General features: G+C 45.7%; 1 pseudogene; it reads right to left on the bottom strand.

Annotated features, from left to right (window-relative positions):
- Nucleotides 1-4,987: 4,987 nt before the first annotated feature.
- Nucleotides 4,988-5,572, bottom strand: LOC118728732 (annotated as a pseudogene).
- Nucleotides 5,573-6,629: the final 1,057 nt, after the last annotated feature.

Raw genomic sequence — 6,629 nt, forward strand, 5'->3', positions numbered from 1 at the left:
GCTGAGAAACAGTCATAAAGAGTTAAGACAAAAGGCAGGAATGAATGGTATCACCCCGGCCAGGGGAAAAGAGGTGCATGGAGTGCTGTAGAGATTGAGGGCTGAAAACACATTGGAAGTTTCAACCACAAAGCTCTTGCCAATGTCATGGTGACCTGGAGGTCACAGTTACACTGGGGACGTTGGGGTGCAGGTCAAGCTGTCGTGGACCAAAGAAAGGAGAAGTGGGGCGTGGAGGCCTGAGTAGCCTTCTGCAGGAGAGTGGCCCTGGAGACGGAGGGGGGGACTCGGGCAGAGCCCATAGTGTAGGAGGAGTTGTCTTTTTTCTTTGTCCCCAAGAAGGTATAAAAGTGAAGCGTCTGAGTTAAACCAAGTTAGGAAAGAGCTAGTAAAGAGGAAGTAGTCAAAGTGTAGGAGCAAAAGGCTGCTTGATGCAAGTGGGAGAAGGGATAAAACTCTTTGGAGATAAGGTTTTTGGTGGGGTTTTTTAAGAATACTTTTTTTTTTTTTTTTTGAGTTTCCTCTCCCAATTAGAAGTTCTCAGAAGTAAATAATCCCCCTCAAATTGAGCCAACACATATATCAATTGAGAAATTGGTGAGGCTTTGACACTTTTTTCCCTTTCTTTTAAATATATTTTTATTGATTTCAGAGAGGAAGGGAGAGGAAGAAAAGGATAGAAACATCAATGATGAGAGAGAATCATTGATTGGCTGCCTCCTGCATGTCCCTACTGGGATCAAGCCCAAAACCCAGGTATGTGCCCTTGACTGGAATAATATCTGGTTCCCTCTAAGGCAGTGGTCAGCAAACGCATTAATCAACAGAGCCAAATATCAACAGTACAACGATTGAAATTTCTTTTGAGAGCCAAATTTTTTAAACTTAAACTTCTTCTAACGCCACTTCTTCAAAGTATACTGGCCCAGGCCATGGTATTTTGTGGAAGAGACATACTCAAGGGGCCAAAGAGCCGCATGTGGCTGGCGAGATGCAGTTTGCTGACCACGGCTCTAAGGGAACTTTCTTCAAGCGGAACAATATAACCCAGATGGGAAAATATAACCTATTGCCCCTTGTCCTGCAGTCCGGGCTAGCAAGATTTGTTGCCTGTTTGCTCACATGTTACAGAGGCCATAAATTGTAAAAGAATACACATACTCCAGACAGGGCTGTCAGTGCTGGCATCAGACCAGGCCCTTAGATATGGTCTCATGACCCCCATCCCCACAAAGCCCCCAAAAGGTCCGGAAGTCCCCTCCATATTTTGAGTCCGCAGGTGTGATAAAGCTGTGTAACTCCATTTCTCTAAGCGTTACTTGTTCTTTCTCTGGACTTCTATAACACACACACTTACGTCATCCCCTCCCAGGTTGTCCCTGGGACGGTCTGTGTGTCTGGTTGAATGTGGCAGAGTGGTTGCTTTTGAGATGAGGATATCAAAGACACCATGGCTTTTATCTTGGGGTTTGCTGGCTTCCTCCTCCCTGCTTCCCCAACCCACCATCCTCCTCACCCCTCACCCCCCTATCATTCACTCTGGGGAAAGCCACCCGCCATTTTGTAAGCAACCCTGTGGAAAAGCACACTTGGTGGGAAACTGAGGCTTCTTGCTGACAACCAGGTGAGTGAGCCTGGAAGTAGATCCTCCAGCTCAGGAGCCTTCAGGCAGCCCTGCTGGCATTTTGGCTGTAACCGCATGAGCTACTCTGAGCCAGACACACTCAGCTAAGTTGCTCCCTGATCCCACACCACCTGAAGTGACATGAGATAATAAATGTTTATTGTTTAAACTGCTAAGTCTCAAGCAACTATGCAGTGTAGGGAAGGAAAAAGTTTCCTCAGCCCTCTTAAGGTCCCTGACTGGGTCTGAAAATGCAACTCACAGAGACAGATTAGTAGGAGAAAGCATACAGATTTATTTCATACCCGTGCACGAAATTCATGCCCGGGGGAGGGGAGGGTGTCCTTCAGCCCAGCCTGCATCCTCTCCAATCTGGGACCTCTCGGACATCCTTCTCGCAATCCAGGACTACTGGCTCCTAACCGCTCACCTGCCTGCCTGCTTTATCACCCTTAACCATTTTGCCTGCTGGCCTGCTTACCCTCAACTGCCCCCCACCCACTAATCACCCCCAAAAAGGCCCCCCTACTGGCCTGATCACCCCCAACTGCCCTCCCCTCCTGGCCCTGCCACCACGCCTTTGTCCAGAAGGTCGTCCAGAAGGTCTCCCGGTCTAACTAGCACATTATCCTTTTATTAGTATAGATAAGTCTTACATGACATGAGACCCAAAGAAGCAGTTAAACCAGAGTGTTTGATGCTAATGAAGAGTGGATAGTGTTAGAGAAACGATAGGCTGAGGAATACGAGGTCATTGTAATCCGGGGATGCTCAGCAAGAGCTGTTTGTTTGGATTTCTCTTGGTGCCCCTTGTCTTTGGAGATAAAGATGTTGCCTGCCTCCTGGTATAGAAAGGGCACCTCTGACGTGAGGGTTCTATGACCGGTTTCAAGAAGGACAGGGTCAGAGTGACCTTCTTGTTTCTGCTGTTCTTTCACATTCCTTCAGCTTAAAATATTTGATATGCCAAGGCGCCATATTTGGGTATTCTGAACCCTATCAATAGGATGAGTAATAAAACAATCTAAATTTCTACTTTCTTGATTCCCAAGGTGCTAATTTTACTAAAACCATGGACATAAGATATCTTCATAGCTATAATGCTGATTTTTTAAAAATGTTTTTATTGATTTTTTAGAGAGAAAGGAAGGAGGGAGAGAGATAGAAACATCAATGAGAGGGAAATAGATCAACTGCCTTCTGCACACTGGGGATGGAGCCCAAAACCCAGGCATGTGCCCTGACCGGGAATCTAACCGTGACCTAGTTCATAGGTTGTCACTCAATCACTGAGCCACACTGGCCAGACTATGATGCCGATTTTTAAATATATATATTTTATTGATTTTTTTATAGAGAGGAAGGGAGAGGAATAGAGAGCTAGAAACGTCGATGAGAGAGAAACATCAACCAGCTGCCTCTTGCACACCCCCTACATGTGCCCGCAACCAATGTACAACCCCTTGACCGGAATTGAACCTGGGACCTTTCAGTCCGCAGACCAACACTCTACCACTGAGCCAAACCAGGTTCGGCTGATGCAGATTTTTTAAAATTATGAGCAGCCCTAGCTGGTTTGGTTCAGCGAATAGAGTATCAGGGCACATGCCTGGGTTGCAGACTCAGTCCTCAGTAGAGGGCACATACAAGGCAGCTGATCAATGATTCTCTCTCATCATTGATGTTTCCATCTCTCTCTCCCTCTCCTTCCTTCTCTAAAATCAATAAAAATATACAGTTTAAAAAAGTAAGAATGAAAATTATGTGCAGATTGTGTATTAGGCTGAAGTAATTAATACCTTTGCAGTGTGGTTAATATCTTCGTACGAGATAAAGAAGCAAAGCCCTAGGCTCCTGAAGACCTTGCCCGCCTGGAGCAGAGGCCCGGCCACGATAGCGTGGTGAACTCGACCGCTGGGCTCTGCAAGGGCAGGTAGGACAGCCTCGCTGCCACCCGGCGCTTCAGTCCAGGGGCTGAGGCAGCTCCCGTCAGTCCCCGTTTCTCCGTACTCCTCTCCACGACCTCGTTGGGCATGTTTTCCAGAGCCCAGATGATGTCTACTGTAGAAAAGCCTCAGAAAGGCAGTATCAGAAGGCTGGAAGAAGCATCGGAGACTGAACTTCAGCAGTCAATAAAGTGAGTGTGAAATTAAAAACAAAAAGAAGCAAAGCCTTTTGAGGCTGAGGCTATCGGCAGAAATAGATAAATGATATGGTAAGGATTAGCTTTGGGCAGGAGGATGGACTCTGCTTCTTCTGAGAAGCTATTTTGTCTGGACATTTTTACTAGTTCTTGTTCTTTAAACATACCTTTTAAAGTGATTAGCAGAATGATAGATGAGCTATTTGCTAATATATCCCAGTTGTCCAGCAACAAGGTTGTTCTGGACAAAGCAGTGTGGGCATTAGCATAAAAGAATGAACAAATACTACTCAAATAGTGAGAAGGTAATTATTCTGGCAGAGGGAAAATAATGATGCATTTAAAAAACCCATGCATGCATGAAGAGCAATCTGAGAATGTATAAATCAAAATTGTGTTCAAAGCAAAAATCATGCTCAGTGAAGACAAATGAACACCCTGATCACAGAACGAGGAGAACTTCTTCCTGCCAGTGGATGTAACTGCCAAATGGGATCATATGAAAGAAGTGTGAATGGAAAACTAATTTTGAGGTTAGAACCAGGTAGAACTGAAGTTCTGCTTCGGGTTGTCCAAGAGAGTGGTACTCCCCTTTTAACCATGTGTGATAAGCATGAGATTCATGCACAATAAAATATTCTGCTGGTGGATGCTACTTATTGTAGTAATAACTTGTAAATTTTTTGGTCATTTCCATTATTTATCTCAGACCTTTACTCTTAGATTCATTTTAGAAGAACATGTGTGCAAACCCTTGTACAAAGTTAAAAATGTCAAAATATGCCTTAAAGAAAGTTTTTTGTTGTTGTTGTTGTTTTTAACCAAAGAGTTTTTAATCACTTTCTATTCTCATTTGTTGTATTTTGGGTTTCACGAGGTTGAGGCGGCTGGACCATAGGCTGTTGGCCAGCCAGCCCCACCCCATGGTCAAACTCTCGGTTGAACCTCTGGTAGAGAGGACAATTTGCATATTAACCTTTTATTATATAGGATTCTCCTGCTCCCAGATTTGGAAGCAGACCATGCCGTAAGCTTGGCAGTCCTGCTCAGATCCTTTACCAGATTCTGTTTCCCTTTTCCCAGCCCCCACCCACCCTAACTCAGGCTTCCTGTCTGGTGGTTCTGTGGGTAAGAGAGCAGAGAAGACTGAGCTGAGTCTCCCCACCCCTGCACCCAGCTATGAGAGAGCAGGCATGGAGAGAGAGGACGGAGGGTCCAGTTAGGGACAAGGGCCTCTTTCCAAGGCACAGAGGTGTGGCCACTGGTTTGTTCAGATTTGGGCAGTGTGCTGGCCTGGAGCTGGGGGGTGCAGTGCCTCCAACTGACTGAGGAGGAAAGGGATGTGAGGGCGCTGCCAGGGCTGCACAGTCAGTCATCACCGAGGCCAGCAGCTGCCGCCATGCTGAAGAGAGCCCAGGGCTTTGTGATGATGAGTTGGTTCTTGTACGGCCAGGGCCACGCTGTCACCTTCTGGAACACCATCCCACAAGGCCTTCTCCAAACATCACGGCACACAGCACTCAGCCTAGGGGCAGCAGGGCCCGAGGCTGGCGGGAGCCCTCCACGTGGATGCGTGCCTGATTTATGGGACACAAGCCCATTAACACCCGCTGCCCCTCATCTCCAAGCAGGGTATTGGTGGGCCTCAGGTCCCTGTGGGCATAGCCCTGGGCATGACTGGCTTCAAGGCCTCTGCAGACACCCAGCAGCAGCTGAAGGGTTTGATCTTCAGTCAGGAAGTCGCCTTTGTCTCTCAGCCTTCCTATCTCACTCCACAGCGTTCCCCTCTTGGTTGCAAACTCCATCCCAGGCCAGGGGGGTGCAGGAGGCAACCAATCGATGTGTCTCTCTCATGTCAATGTTTCTCTCTCTGCGTCTCTAGAATTTTCGTCAATTTGGATTTTTCTCAATGTTTCCTCATGTTTATATTCTATTTTGGGGGGCAGGAAAATACATACATGATATTGTATAAATATTAGAAATCAAAGTTAGTTGAATCATAAAAAGAGTAATTTGCTAATTTCTTAAAGGAAGATTATGTCGAGTTGTTACAGAGAACAGGAACAACCAAACAATGCAGGAGAGTTTGAAGTTACACTTTATTCACCATGGTGGGCTTGGAGAAAATGAATTCAAATTCTAAGCAAAGCTACAAGCAGAACTTCCCTTTTTATCAAGGAGCCAGCCCTCTGTGCAATTAGTGGTGTCGCTGCTGTCTTTGAAAACAAACACAGTTCTAAAAATTATGGGCATGCCTAGTTTTGACCTACAAGGTCAGACAGCTAAGTTTATCATCCTCATTATTCAAGCAGGCTAAAGCAGGCTAGAAAGCAAAGTTATTTATTTATTTATTTATTTATTTATTTATTTATTTATTTACTTTTTAGAATAAAAGGCTACCTAAAAAAACAGCAGAGAATTCCAAACAGCAGTTTTTACAAAATAGGGGTTTGCCTTCTCAAAGTCAGAAACTATGGTGGGTCTGAAATGTTACCCTACTTGCACCGAGATAGGTAGGTAAGTAGGTAGGTAGATTGCAAAAACATCAGGTCTGCATGAGTGGTCAGAGCTTTCATTACTCACAGCGGAGACATCAGGAGGGCATTGCCATCAGGAGGGCAAGCCTACATGCAAGGGGGACGCACCGTAGGAGAGGGACCCTAACGTGTGGCCCTGAAGTTTATATAGGGAGGGATAACCATACCTCTTTCCCCGAAGGAGGAAGAAGTCTTTGCCCATAAAGTACCCTAGTCTTCCTTAGGGGGCAGAAGGCAAGGAAGCTTGGAGTCTTCCCTTTTGGAAGCTAAATTACTGGTATTTTTTCATCTAAATGATGTCAGTAGTCTCTAGAAGATCCTCTTT

Source organism: Pipistrellus kuhlii, unplaced genomic scaffold (genome assembly GCF_014108245.1).
Source record: "Pipistrellus kuhlii isolate mPipKuh1 unplaced genomic scaffold, mPipKuh1.p scaffold_m20_p_3, whole genome shotgun sequence".
Lineage (NCBI taxonomy): Eukaryota > Metazoa > Chordata > Mammalia > Chiroptera > Vespertilionidae > Pipistrellus > Pipistrellus kuhlii.